This window comes from Bombina bombina, chromosome 4 (genome assembly GCF_027579735.1).
Source record: "Bombina bombina isolate aBomBom1 chromosome 4, aBomBom1.pri, whole genome shotgun sequence".
NCBI lineage: Eukaryota > Metazoa > Chordata > Amphibia > Anura > Bombinatoridae > Bombina > Bombina bombina.
Genome location: NC_069502.1, coordinates 238697950 through 238714056, shown reverse-complemented (window position 1 = coordinate 238714056; position 16107 = coordinate 238697950).

Genomic DNA, 16107 nt, shown 5'->3' with positions numbered 1-16107 from the left:
GATTCCTATGGGAAGTGTCTGCACCTAACACCCAACATGTACCCCGAGTCTAAACACCCCTAATCTGCCCCCGCCTACACCGCCGCCACCTACTTTTTAGGGGTTAATAAATTTAAGATAGGTGGCGGCGGTGAAGGGGCGGCAGATTAGGGGTTAATATATTTATTATAGTTGCGGCGGGGTCCGGGAGCGGCGGTTTAGGGGTTAATAGGTTTATTTAGTTGCGGCGGGGTCCGGGAGCGGTGGTTTAGGAGTTAATAAGTGCAGCCTCTCTCTGCTGTCATATGTACTATAAGTGCAGGCTCTGTGTGTTGTCATATGTCCTATAAGTGCAGGCTCTGTGTGCTGTCATATGTACTATAAGTGCAGCCTCTGTGTGCTGTCATATGTACTATAAGTGCAGCCTCTCTCTGCTGTCATATGTACTATAAGTGCAAGCTCTGTGTGCTGTCATATGTACTATAAGTGCAGCCTCTCTCTGCTGTCATATGTATTAGAAGTGCAGGATCTGTGTGCTGTCATATGTCCTATAAGTGCAGACTCTCTCTGTTGTCATATGTCCTGTAAGTGCAGGCTCTCTCTGTTGTCATATGTACTATATGTGCAAGCTCTGTGTGCTGTCATATGTACTATATGTGCAACCTCTGTGTGCTGTCATATGTACTTTAAGTGCAACCTCTGTGTGCTATCATATGTACTATAAGTGCAGGCTCTGTATGCTGTCATATGTACTATAAGTGCAGGTTCTCTCTGTTATCATATGTACTATAAGTGCAAGCTCTGTGTGCTGTCATATGTACTATAGGTGCAGGTTCTGTGTGCTGTCATATGTACTATAATTGCATCCTCTCTTTTCCTGTTGTCATATGTTCTATAAGTGCAGCCTCTCTCTGGTGTTATATGTACAATAAGTGCAGCCTCTGCCTGTTGTCATATGTACTTTAGGTGTAGGCTCGCTTTGCTGTCATATGTACTATAAGTGCAACCTCTGCTGTCATATGTGTTAGGAAAAACAACAGCATGTACTGTACCACATGGAACAACATTAAGGCTGTAGATGGCGCTGTACAGTTTAGATTACTAATTGCTTATATCTGTGAACTTGTTCATTCACCAACAGGAAGGAAGTTGTGTTCTTTTTCTATTGTGTTTTCTCCTTTCTGTGTGCTGACTGTTTTACAAGTGATTGGTATGTTCTAAATGCTGCTATGGCATCTGTACAAGAAAAGTCTAATGCAATATTCCTAAAAGCTTCCAGTGTCTTTTTGATAGATAACCAACAGGTTATGGGCCCAGGCACTAAAGGAAAACCACAAGTCAGTAAGTGTTGCATCTATGATTCGAGTAAATACTGTGTGAGGAAACAATAGCCTCATCCGATTTACTGAAAGATGGCAAGTGGTTCAGATGTGAAATATGCAATAGCAAAGCTAAACAATACCAAATACCAGCTGTGGAAATTTAAGCTTGAAATGGGGTTATCCAAAGATGACTTATGGGTAGGGTGACCATATTGCCGCTTTAAAAAGGGACACATATGGAAAATACATATGTCAGGGCTGTTTAAAGAAATGTTTTGTATAAGAACCCTGACATACGTATTCTTCATATGTGTCCCTTTTTAACGCAGCAATATGGTCAGCCTACTTATGGGAGGTGGTGGATACAAACAGACCCACTAAAAAACCCAGAAGAATGGGACAAGAAAAACATGCAAGCAAAAGCAGTTATACACCTGTTAGTGGAGGATGATCAACTCATTCATATAAGAAAAGAAAACACAGCTAAATGTATGTGGACTGCATTAGAAAAACTGCATTAGCATTCAAACTTAAACAGTAAACTATATTTGCTGCACAGACTGTATTAGATGAAGCTGGAAAAAGGCCAGGAAATGTGTGAACATGTGAATGCTATGCTAGAGATTGTGGAACAGCTACGTGCAATTGAAGAAGAAATGAAAGACAATCATATAGTAGCATTGCTATTATGCAGCCTTCCAGAGTCATATGGTGCCCTTATCAATGCTCTAGAAACTAGACCTGAGCCAGAACTAATTCTAGAATATGCTAAGGGAAAATGAATTGATGAATACAATAGAAGAAAGGAAAACATACATAGTGAAGAAAATGAGAGATCAGAGGTAGCTCTGAAGGTGCAAAAAGGCACAAAAGCAAAACAGAGAAACCAGAGTGTGTTTTCGCTGCAAAAAGGCCGGTCACCTGAAAAAGAACTGCTCAATCTGGAAAGCTGAGCAGCAAAGGTTAGAGCCACCCACAAGAGAAAGAGCTAAGGCAGCCACAAAGGAAACTGCAGCTGCATCATGGAGCGGTAGCTTTAAAGTGACTCAGAATAGTACACCACATGGATGGTGCATTGACTCAGGGGCAACTAGTCACATGACAAGTGATGAGATATTCTTCACAGAAATTGATTTCAATGCAAAAGACAAAGTCTTCCTAGTGAATGGGAAAAGTATTACATCGGAAGGTAGCGGTCAAGGGTTCCTGAATTGCATAACACCTTCAGGAGATAAGCAAAGCATCCTAGTAAAGAATGTTCTGTACGTCCCAAGTTTAGAAGGAAGCCTCCTATCAGTGAAAACTCTTGCTAACAATGGACTCAAAATCCAGTTCCAAGGCAATAAATGCACAATTCGAAACAGGAGACATATCCTAGCAAAAGGAAGGTTGAATGAACACCTGTACAATCTCATCACTGAAAGTAGGCAAGCCAAAACAACCATTCATAATCCACACAACAAATGTATCCACCTGTGGCACAGACGATTAGGGTATCAAAACCCAGAAGCCATAAAGGAACTTGCAAAGGGAGGTTTATCAGAAGACATGATAATATTGCCTTGCCACATGCTCATGAAGGACACATGTTCTATCAAAGCAAAGGCCACACATACCCCACTTACACAAACCAGTCAAAGAAAAACCACTCACCCCATGTAACTCATTCACAGTGATGTGTGTGGACCAATGAAAACACCCACACCTGGCGAGAACAGATATTTACTTACCTTCATTGACGATTATTCCAGGTACACAACAACATATCTGATGAAGCACAAAAGCAAGACATCGGAGAAACTTCAAGAATTGATAGCTACATTCAGCAACAAATTTCAACTGAAACCAGGAATAATACGTACTGACAATGGAGGGGAATATATGAGTAAGGAAGTGGAGTCATACCTAAAGAAACAAGGTATTGCACACCAAACAACTGTACCATACACTCCTGAGCAAAATGGTGTTGCAGAAAGGAAAAATCACACCCTCGTAGAAATGGCAAGATGCATGCTTTCAGATGCCAATTTACCTAACCAGTACTGGGGTGAAGCAATAATGACTGCAACATACTTACAGGAAAGGCTACCATCAAAAACTATTGAAAGTACCCCATATGAAATGTGGAATGGATCAAAACCTTGTATGGGGCATATTAGAGTATTTGGATGTAAAGCATATGCCTATGTTCCAAGTGAGAAACTCTCCAAATTAGAAAACACAGCCATACAGTGAACAAAGTAAGGGCTATAGAATCCTTCATCCAAAGACCAACAAGATCACAATAAGCCACAGTGTTTATTTTGATGAAAGCCAAACATCAGAAAAAATGTCCCTCGAAAGCCATGAAGAGAAACTGACCACTGAACCAGCAAGAGATGCTGAGCAAAGTGAAGTTGTGCAGGAGACAGAACAAGAAGTGGAGCTTACAATAGAAAAAATACCAGTAGAACCCACTGAACAACCAGAAATCAGAAAATCGACTAGGGTGACGAAAGGGATAACACCCCACAAGCTGTTATACATCGCTAAGACACATGAAACACTCAAACCATCATCCTGGGAAGATATAGAAAAATTGCCAATAAGGGAAGCCAATCAATGAAGAAAGGCAGCCGAAGAAGAAATAAAATCACTTCAGGAAAATAAAACCTGGAGACTCAATGAGAAATCTGGAGAAGATTATGATAAAACTTTCGCTCCAGTTGTAAAGCACTCCACCATCAGAGTGCTCCTTAGCATTGCAGCCAGAAAGGGAATGTAAGTGAGGCACCTGGACGTCAAAACTGCTTTCCTATATGGAGACATCAAGGAGGATCTCTACATAAAACAGCCACCTGAATTTGAGAAGGAACAGAACCTTGTATGTAAACTTCAAAAGAGCATCTATGGACTAAAGCAAGCTGCAAGAATGTGCAATGAAAAAGTGAATGAAGTACTCATGAAACAAGGATTCTCAAGAAGCAAAGCAGATCCATGTTTATAGTCAAGGCATCAAGAAAACAAATGGATATACAGCCTAATTTATGTTGATGACATCATAACTTGTTTTGAACAAGAAGGGGATTATGACCGAAAAGTTCACATATTAAAACAGAACTTTGAGATTAAAAAACTAGGGAACATCACTCATTATTTAGGAATCCAAATAGAGAGGGAAGAGGATGGAAGTTATCTTCTTAACCAAAGTCAGAAAATTGCAGAAATATCACAGCAGTTTCACATGCAAGATGCAAAAGAGGTGAAAACACCTATGGAACCAGATTACCTGAAAAACAACGGAATAGAAAACTTGTTACCCAATAATGACAATTACTGAAGGGCAATTGGAAAATTGCTATACATTGCGACCATGACAAGACCAGACATTGCCGCAGCAGTGGGTATACTCTGTAGAAAAGTTGCGACACCATGTCAACGTGACTGGAATGCAGTAAAGAGGGTGATACAGTACCTAAAAGGAACAATTCGTATGAAGCTGCGACTACAAGCAACATCAAACCCAAAACTAATTGGATATGTTGATGCTGATTGGGCCAGAGATACCACTGACCGCAAGTCTACAAGTGGTTACATCTTCCAGTATGGAAAAGGATCAATAAGTTGGTCTAGTCAAAAACAAGTGACTGTTGCACTCTCTTCAACAGAAGCAAAATATATAGCAGCAGCACATGCATGTCAAGAAGCAATTTGGATTCATCAACTTCTACTACATATGGGATTGGATGTGTCTAAACCCAAACCAATCCTTGAAGACAACCAAGGATGTATAAAGTTGACACAATCAGAAAGAGTGAATCCTCAAACCAAGCACATTGATGTAAAATATCATTTGCTCAGGGACATGCAAGAACAAGGCATTATTGACATTCAATACTGCCCATCGGAAGAGATGACTGCAGACACTAAACCATTGCCAAGGGAACGTCATTGCTTTCTTCAAAAGAAACTGAATGTAGTATAATTACGTACATGCCGTTGAGAAGGGGTGTTGGGAAATATAACAACATGTACTGTACCACATGTATGAACCACATTAAGGCTGTAGATGGCATTGTACAGTTTAGATTACTAATTGTTTATATCTGTGGACTTGTTCATTCACTAACAGGAAGGAAGTTGTGTTCTTTTTCTCTATTGTGTTTTCTCCTCTCTGTGTGCTGACCACTGTTTTACAAGTTATTGATATGTTCTAAATGCTGCTATTGCATCTGTACAAGTAAAGCCTAATGCAGTATTCCTAAAAGCTTCCAGTCTCTTTGATAAATAACCAACAATATGTACTATAAGTGCAGGCTCAGAGTGCTGTCATATGTACTATAAGTGCAGGCTCTGTGTGCTGTCATATGTAGTATAAGTGCAGGCTCTGTGTGCTGTCATATGTACTATAAGTGCAGCCTCTGTGTGCTGTCATATGTACTATAAGTGCAGGCTCAGAGTGCTGTCATATGTACTATAAGTGCAGGCTCTGTGTGCTGTCATATGTACTATAAGTGCAGGCTCAGAGTGCTGTCATATGTACTATAAGTGCAGGCTCAGAGTGCTGTCATATGTACTATAAGTGCAGGCTCTGTGTGCTGTCATATGTACTATAAGTGCAGCCTCTGTGTGCTGTCATATGTACTATAAGTGCAGGCTCTGTGTGCTGTCATATGTACTATAAGTGCAGGCTCTGTGTGCTGTCATATGTACTATAAGTGCAGGCTCTGTGTGCTGTCATATGTACTATAAGTGCAGCCTCTGTGTGCTGTCATATGTACTATAAGTGCAGCCTCTGTGTGCTGTCATATGTACTATAAGTGCAGCCTCTGTGTGCTGTCATATGTACTATAAGTGCAGCCTCTGTGTGCTGTCATATGTACTATAAGTGCAGGCTCTGTGTGCTGTCATATGTACTATAAGTGCAGGCTCTGTGTGCTGTCATATGTACTATAAGTGCAGGCTCTGTGTGCTGTCATATGTACTATAAGTGCAGGCTCTGTGTGCTGTCATATGTACTATAAGTGCAGGCTCAGAGTGCTGTCATATGTACTATAAGTGCAGGCTCTGTGTGCTGTCATATGTACTATAAGTGCAGGCTCTGTGTGCTGTCATATGTACTATAAGTGCAGGCTCAGAGTGCTGTCATATGTACTATAAGTGCAGGCTCTGTGTGCTGTCATATGTACTATAAGTGCAGCCTCTGTGTGCTGTCATATGTACTATAAGTGCAGGCTCTGTGTGCTGTCATATGTACTATAAGTGCAAGCTCTGTGTGCTGTCATATGTACTATAGGTGCAGCCTCTGTGTGCTGTCATATGTACTATAAGTGCAGCCTCTGTGTGCTGTCATATGTACTATAAGTGCAGCCTCTGTGTGCTGTCATATGTACTATAAGTGCAGCCTCTGTGTGCTGTCATATGTACTATAAGTGCAGGCTCTGTGTGCTGTCATATGTACTATAAGTGCAGGCTCTGTGTGCTGTCATATGTACTATAAGTGCAGCCTCTGTGTGCTGTCATATGTACTATAAGTGCAGCCTCTGTGTGCTGTCATATGTACTATAAGTGCAGCCTCTGTGTGCTGTCATATGTACTATAAGTGCAGCCTCTGTGTGCTGTCATATGTACTATAAGTGCAGGCTCTGTGTGCTGTCATATGTACTATAAGCAATAGGAAAAGAAAGTTAAGCGCTAAAAGCAAGGGTGTAAATGTATAGTAAACAGATATATAGTAGTATCCAATGTTATAAGACCCAAATAAAAGGTAAGTGTAATAAATCCATGAGAAGAAAAATGTATAAATAGTAATAAATGTGTAGTATACTAGGATTGCATCAATCACAAGGAATAACACTGCAGAAATATATAAAATGAAAGTAGCAAATAATGTATCAGATGACCATAAAATATATCTATAATCAATTTATTTAAAAACAGTTGCAATGGAAGTTATGTGCAAAATCAAACAAACGTAGTTCTAAAATATAGTAACACTAAAAGAAGAGGGACTATAAGTGCAGGCTCTGTGTGCTGTCATATGTGCTATAAGTGCAGCATCCCTCTGCTGTCATATGGACTACACGTGCAGCCTCTGGGGGATATTTATCAAAGGTCTGGCGGACCTGATCCGACAGTGCGGATCAGGTCCGCCAGACCTCGCTGAATGCGGAGAGCAATACGCTGTCCATATTTAGCATTGCACCAGCAGCTCTTGTGAGCTGCTGGTGCAACGCCGCCCCCTGCAGATTTGCGGCCAATCGTCTGCCAGCAGGGGGTGTCAATCAACACAATCAGGTTGAATTGCAGCGATGTCCCTCCGCCTGCTCAGAGCAGGCAGACAGGTTATGGAGCAGCGGTCTTTAGACCGCTGCTTCATAACTGCTGTTTCTGGCGAGCCTGCATGGGCCCTCAAGCAGAGCTTGATAAATGGGCCCCTCTGTCTGCTGTCATATGTACTATAAGTGCAGCCTCTTCTGCTATCATAGGAACTACTGTTATAAAAAAACCTCAGTCTGCTGTCATATGAACAATGTGTCCATACTCTGCTTGCCATAGTATGAACTATGTGTCCAGAAACCAGAAGGATCTCTTGGGGTTAATCTGTACTTCTTTAGCCATAAAATGCACCAGAATCTTCTATAGGGAAATAGGTGATCAATCCATATAATCAACATCTGTATGTGGCGCATAAACGTGATGCAGCTTATCGGGAATGAGTAAATACTTTAACAAGATAGGCAAAATAGGAGACCAGGGCCTTGTCTTAGATGCAGATTCTGAAGAACAATAAGCAGGCTCATTAATAAAGAGGGTATTTATGGAAACAGAAATGTCAAAAGAAATGGGCTATTTTCTAGTGCAGGATTTCTACAGTAAAATAGATACATCACTACAGGGTTACCAAACAAATACCTACACTTGCATATCTGTCAGCATTTTCTTTTTTAATTCCTGGACTGTGAGTCTATGAGTGTAGTGGGGGTTGTCTGGACAGAGACTGTGCCCAGGGCAGTGGGTGTTCCTGAGCAGTGTTTAAGTGAGCCTGGACTGCTTTCAGAAAAAAAACAGGTCTTAAAATGAGGGGGCAGCAGGGGTAGAGCTGTATGAAAATCCTGTAAAATACAAGATGATTGGGAACTCTGCATTTGTGTCAGCTAAATCGCATCACCCTAAAGCATAACTCATCTGAGGGTTGTTATAAACAAACATACTATGGGCTTCATTTATCAACAAATGGGAGGACAGGTTACCAATAAGGGAATCTGTCTGTTTGTGGTTTGGTATTTATCATTGTGTAAGTGATTGCTCATACAAATACGCCCACTGCTTTCGTTTGATTGGTTGCTGTAAATCACCACGGTTGGATTGGTCCCTGGTGATTTAAACTGGCAGCTCAGCGCTAGTGGAGAGGATAAGAAACAGTGCTCTTAAGGCTTGCTCTTGCAAGCTTACACCTCAGGAGCTCCAAATCTGCATCCATAACTTGATATATGGAGCCTTGCATATTTTTGTTTCAGTTAACGTAGATCTCAGTCCTAAGAGAGAAAATATGACAATGTGGTCACTCAATTAAAAAGTCATCATCATCCCTGCTGTATAATATTTTCTGATTAATGTAGCTGTGTTTAGTAAGCCCTGAGCAAAACTAGCACGGCTCAAAAACTACAGCTGCTTAGACCCGTTTTGTTGCTTATGGTCTTGCCTTGTTTATTACTAGCGACTTTCCATAGTATTTCTATGTTTGTTTGTTTTTATATTTCTATAGCTACAATTCAGTTTTATAGCTGAATATAACCCTGTATGTTTTAGTCAAACTCTGGACCAGATTACAGATGGATCATAACCATTACTGGAGCACAATCCATGGTTAATATTTATTGTTTGAAGGGTAGTATATTGTGCTCTACACTTTTCATAGTGCAGATGCAGAAGTTTACTCAGATAATACATTTCTATGAGGGTCTGTACTAAAATGTTATGTTGGATTACATTCAAGTTCAAAGCCAATGGAGTGCAAAAAAGTTATTTGCTGTATACCTTTCATGTTTATGAATGCCCAGTAGGAATAACAATTAATACCTGATATTCAAAAGCTTTCACCGAGACCCTCACAATTACAGGGCTAAAAAAAACAAAAAACCTTAAAGGGACATGAAATCCACATTTTTTCTTTCATGTTTAGAAAGAGCATACAATTTTAACCAACTTTCTAATTAACTTCTATTATCTAATTTGCTTAATTCTCTTGATATTATTTGCTGAAAAGCATATCCAGATAGGCTCCGTAGCTGCTGATTGGTGGCTGCACATAGATGCCTTGTGTGATTGGCTCACCCATGTGCATGGCAATTTCATTGATAAAGTATATCTAAAGAATGAAGCAAATTAGATAATAGAAGTAAATTGGAATGTTGTTTAAAATTGTATTCTCTATCTGAATAATGAAAGAATTTTTTTTGGGTTTAATGTTCCTTTAATGACACATGACATATGAGGTATCTCTGTGCAGTTAAGGGGTTAACAAGACAGGAAATGCATTCATTTTAAAACTTCCTTTCCAGCACTTGCACCAATATATATATATATATTATTTTTTTTAAAGGCATCATTTTGCATATTATTAAAATTGTATTTTTCATGCTCTTGCTTATACTTATTTTATATATTTATATTTTATTTTCCAAGTCATTTTAGTCAATCAGCTGGATTGCAAGTCTGTGCGATCATCTTTTAACGCTGAAAATATGGCATTTTCAGCGCTAAAACAGCACCGCAGCCATTCCAAGTCTTGTCGGTATAGCTCTACCGCAAGCCTTTTAGTCTGTAACACAACGTCAGTCCTGCACTCGTAAAAATCACGTTTTTTCATGGGATTCCCATAGAGCTGCCATTACGAGTTTTGCGGTGAAGCTAAAAAAAAACCCTGCATTACACCCTAAAACGGCAAGATCTGTACCACCATCTGAGTGCAGTAGTTATGACTTTTACGCTACAAATCTGTTACATAAAACTCATAACTAATGTGTTACAATGTACACTAAACACCCATAAACTACCTGTTAACCCCTAAACCGAGGCCCTCCCGCATCTGTCGCTCCTGACATCGCTGCCAATAATACAATTTATTAACCCCTATTCTGCTGCTCCCTGACATCGTCATCACTATAATAAACGTATTAACCCCTAAACCACGCCCTACTGCATCACAAACACTATTTAAATATTAACCCATAATCTACCGTCCTCCCACATCTCCCCCGCTACACTAAAGTTATTGAGCCCTACACCGCTGCATCTATAATAAACCTATTAACGCCTAAACCAAAAGCCCCCAATGAAATATACTAAATTAAACTATTAACCCCTAAACCAAAAGCCCCCCACATCGCAATAAACAAATTTAAACTAGTAACCCCTAAACCTAATGCCCCCCTAACTTTATATTAAAATTACAATTTTCCTATCTTAAATTAAAACTTACCTGTCAAATTAACAAAACTAAGTTTAAACTAACAATTAAACTAATATAATTATTAAAATAACCACACACTCAGCCAGTGAGATCTAGCTGGTGTTAAGTAAGAGGCGCCAAATAAATCCTAAAGTGTCAGATATAGAGGTTCATATGTAGAGGTTCAAAAAGTGCTCAAAAAATGTGCTCAAAAAATATTCAGTGAAAAGTAGGAGTGTAAATAATTCTAAATAATTCTAAAATCAAATACCTTGCTCCACTAGCTTGAAATCATAACAGTTCTAAAAAATAAAAATTGTGTCAGTGTTGAGGTATGTGAGTAGTAATGTCAGAATGTGTGATACAAAATGGTATCAAGATATAGTTAGCAAAATAAGGTAATCAGATTGTAGAACACAATTGCAATAATAAGAATAAATAAATAAGTGTAAAATGAGAAGTGTCCAAATAATAACAACCAAACTGTCCAGTGTACAAATAAAGTCCCATCAGTTGCCTGATCTGCACTATGTGGCGCCCTCTACATTTTGTTTTCTATAATATAATTATTAAACTAAAATTAAACAAACTACCAATTAAAATAAACTAAACTACACATTAAAAAAATCCTAATACTACTCTAAAAATTACGAAGTATCTAATTACAAAAAATGAAAAATACTAAATTACAAAAATAACAAACTAAATTATCAAAAATAAAAAATAATTACACCTAATCTAATAGCCCTATCAAAATAAAAAGCCCACTCAAAATAAACTACCAATAGCCCTTAAAAGAGCCTTTTGTAGGGCATTGCCCTAAGTTAAACAGCTCTTTTACCTGTAAAAAAAATTACAAAGACCCCCCAACAGTAAAACCCACCACCCAACCAACCCCCCAAAATAAAAAACCTAACTCTAAAAAAACCCTAAAGCTACCCATTTCCTTGAAAAGAGCATTTGTATGGGCATTGCCCTTAAAAGGGCATTTAACTAATTTACAAGCCCAAACCCTAAACTAAAATAAAAACCCACCCAAAAAACCCTTAAAAAAAGCCTAACACTAACCCCTGACGATCCACTTACAGTTTTCGAAGTCCCGCTTGAACAATCTTCATCCCGGTGGCGAAGTCCTCATCCAGGCGGCAAGAAGTCTTCATCCAGGTGCCCTCTTCAATCTTCATCCCGGCGGCGAAGTCCTCATCCAAGCGACGAGAAGTCTTCATCCAGGTGGCCTCTTCAATCTTCATCCAGGTGGCATCTTCTATCTTGATCCCAGCGGCGTGGAGCGGGTCCATCCTGAAGACATTCGGTGCAGAGCATACTCTTCATACGGTCACCACCGTACACTCAATCTTCAATCCAAGGTACGCGATTCAAGATGGCATCCCTTGCATTCCTCATGGCTGAAAAATTTGAATCAGCCAATAGGAATTAGAGCTGCTAAAATCTATTGGATGATGAATCAGCCAATAGAATGAGAGCTGCTTAAATCCTATTGGCTGATTTGAACAGCCAATAGGCTTTAAGCAGCTCTCATTCTATTGGATGATTCATCATCCAATAGAATTAGAGCTGCTTAAATCCTATTGGCTGATTTGAACAGCCAATAGGAATGCAAGGGACGTCATTTTGAAACGGCTCCCTTGCATTGAAGATTCAGTGTGGCGACCATATGAAGAGGATGCTCCGCGCCGAATGTCTTCAGGATGGACCCACTACGCACCACCAGGGATCAAGATAGAAGATGCCGTCTGCATGAAGATTGAAGAGGCCGTCTGGATGAAGACTTCTTGCCGCTTGGATGAGGACTTCGTCGTTGGGATGAAGATCGTTCAAGCAGGACTTTAAAAACTTTAAGTAGATCGTCGGGGGTTAGTGTTAGGTTTTTTTTAAGGGTTAATTGGGTGGGTTTTTATTTTAGATTAGGGTTTGGGCAGCAACAGAGCTAAATGCCCTTTTAAGGGCAATGCCCATACAAATGCCCTTTTCAGGGCAATGGGTAGCTTATGTTTTCTTTAGTTTTATTTATTTTGTGGGTTTGGGGGGTGGGGGTTTGTAATGTTAGTGGGTCTTTGTATTTTTTTTTTTTTTTTTAGAAAAATTGCTAATATCTTTATGGCAATGCCCTATAAAAGGCCCTTTTAAGGGCCATTGGTAGTTTATTCTAGATTAGGTTTTTTATTTTGGGGTGTTTTTTTTAAATTGGCTATTAGAATAGGAATCATTTTTATTATTTTTGATAATTTGTTTGTTATTTTGTGTATTCTATTTTTTTCGTTTTGGGGTGGATTTTTATTTTTAGATTAGGGCTTGGGCATTTCCTAAAAGAGCTGAATGCCATTTTAAGGGCAGGAAAAATAGCTAAATGCCCTTTTCAGGGCAATTGGTAGATTAGGTTTTACATTATTTTTATTTTGTGGGTTTGGGGGGTGAGGATTTCTATACTGTTAGGGGGGGTTTTGTAGCAAAAGAGCTGTTTACTTTAAGGCAATGCCTTACAAAAGGCCATTTTAGGGGCCCCCAAAATGCCCTTGATAGTTTATTCTAGATTAGGCTTTTCTATTTTGGGGTGGATTTTTATTTTTTTTAAAGGGTATTAGAATAGGATTTTTTTTTTTGGGATAATTACAGGGTTTTTTTTTTTGTAATGTTAGGTTTTAGTGTAAGGTAGCTTAGGTTTTATTTCATAGGTAATTTTGTATTTATTTTAACTAGGTAGTTAGTAAATAGTTAATAACTATATAATAACTAGTCTACCTAGTTAAAATAAATACAAACTTACCTGTGAAATAAATCCTAAACTAGCTACAATATAGCTATTAGTTATATTGTAGTTAGCTTAGGTTTTATTTAACAGGTAAGTATGTATTTAGTTTTACCTAGGTATTATTTAGTTAATAATTGTAACTTTAATTTAGCTCTATTGTAATTATGTTAAAGTTAGGGGGTGTTAGCGTTAGGTTTAGGGGTAGGTGAAGGGGTTAATAGTTTAATTTAGATTTTTGCGATGTGGGGGCGGGAGGTTTAGGGGTTAATAGATTTATTTAGTGGTAGTGATATAGGAGGCCAGAGGTTTAGGGGTTAAAAGCTTTATTTAGTTACGGTAATGTTGGGGAGTGGCGGAATAGGGGTTAATAGATTTATTATAGTGTGGGCGATGTTGGGGTGTGAGGCAATAGGGGTTAATAACTTTAGTATAGTGGCGGCGACAACGGGAGCAGCAGATTAGGGGTTAATAGCTTAATGTAGGTTGCGGCGAGGTTGGGGGCAACAGATTAGGGGTGTTTAGACTCAGGGTTTATGTTAGGTTTAAACATAACTTTTCTTTTCCCCCATAGATATCAATGTGTTTGCGTTACAGAGCTTTTCATTCTGCAATCGCAGGTGTTTTGTTCTGACCCGCTCTCCCTATTGATGTCTATGGGGAAAGCGTGCACGAACACGTCAAAACAGCACTTGTTTTTGGTGCGGTATGGAGCTTAAAAGCACCATATCGCACGCACAAGCCGGGTTTTTAAAAACTTGTAATGGCTGCGCTATAGGGGGTTAAATAACGCAATTTTTGTTGCGTTCATTAATCACCCTATAGCGTGCATAACTCGTAATCTAGCTGTATGTGAGCACACTCTCTTGGATTTCTAAGATACATAGGACATACTCAGCATCTCCCATTTGTTAAAATAGCTCTGACAAAACAGCCTCTGATTGGCTGGAACACCCTATGTTTTCACAATTAAAAAAGATGATATGAGCTTGCTATATACAAACAAGGTAGTTATTTTAAAGGGACATCAAACTGAAGTAATGTATATTATGCATATAAGAATGCACTATGTATACTTTTTTTCTGTAATAAAGTTAAGACCATTTTTAAAAGGGACATACTACTGGAATAAGAAAATGCTCTAATATGAGCAAAGCTGACAAACCTAATTATATCTGTCAAAATGGTGCTGGACTGGCCGATAGCATGTCAGTGGCAAATCCCAATAATATTTATTACACGGGCACTCGGATCCAGATGAATGTTAAAAAAAAATAAAAAAAATATAATAAAATATATAATAATTTCTTATGTTATTTGTTGTATTTGTCTGAAAGGTACAGATGAGCTGTCCCTTTAATGAAAAAAATGAACAAACAAATGAAAGCAACAAAACTTTAATTGATTAGCTACCATAAAGGTGAGAAAAGTTTCAAAAGTTCAAATTTACACTATTCAATAACTATATCCGGCAATGTTCTTGTCAGTCAATTGATTCCTTTGTCAGCCCACAAGAATGTAAACTTTACTTATGTTTTTGGGCATTTTGTGCTGCTGCTGGCTTTTAGCAGTAGCACTAGCTAATATACTCATTTTATTTATGTTTAAGCTGCTGTCCATCTGCTTCTCTGCTGTCCTGAAGATGTTCCCCATGAGTAGCAAGTGAATCATTTTTCATTAACAAATGCCAAATGAGTCCAATGAGTGAATATCAGATTAAACAAAACAAAAACAAAAAAAATTACCCCCTTTAATGGATACTAACCCCAATTTTTTTATTTCATGATTCAGATAGAGCATGCAATTTTAAGCAACTTTCTAATTTACTCCTACTGTCAATGTTTCTTTGTTCTCTTGCTATATATATTTAAAAAGCAGGAATGTAAAGCTTAGGAGCTGGCCTATTTTAGGTTCAGCACCCTTGATAGCGGTTGCTTATTAGTGAATACATTCAGCCAACCAATAAGCAAGCGTAAGCCAGGTTCTGAACCAAAAATGAGCTGGCTCCAAAGCTTTACATTCCTGCTTTTAAAATAAAGATAGCAAGAGAACGAAGAAAAATTGATAAAAGGAGTAAATTAGAATCATTAAAAGGGACAGTCTAGGCCAAAATAAACTTTCATGATTCAGATAGAGCATATACTTTTAAACAATTTTCCAATTTACTTTTATCACCAATTTTGCTTTGTTCTTTTGGAATTCTTAGTTAAAAGTTTAACCTAGGAGGTTCATATGCTAATTTCTTAGACCTTGAAGCCCACCTCTTTCAAATTGCATTTTAACAGTTTTTCACCACTAGAGTGTGTTAGTTCACGTATTTCATATAGATAACACTGTGCTCGTGCACGAGAAGTTATCTGGGAGCAGGCACTGATGGCTAGACTGCAAGTCTGTCAAAAGAACTGAAAAAGGGGCAGTTTGCAGAGGCTTAGATACAAGATAATCACAGAGGTTAAACGTATATTAATATAGCTGTGTTGGTTATGCAAAACTGGGAAATGGGTAATAAAGGGATTATCTATCTTTTAAAACAATAAAAATTCTGGTGTAGACTGTCCCTTTAAAGGGACACTATACCCAAACATTTTCTTTCATGATTAAGGTAG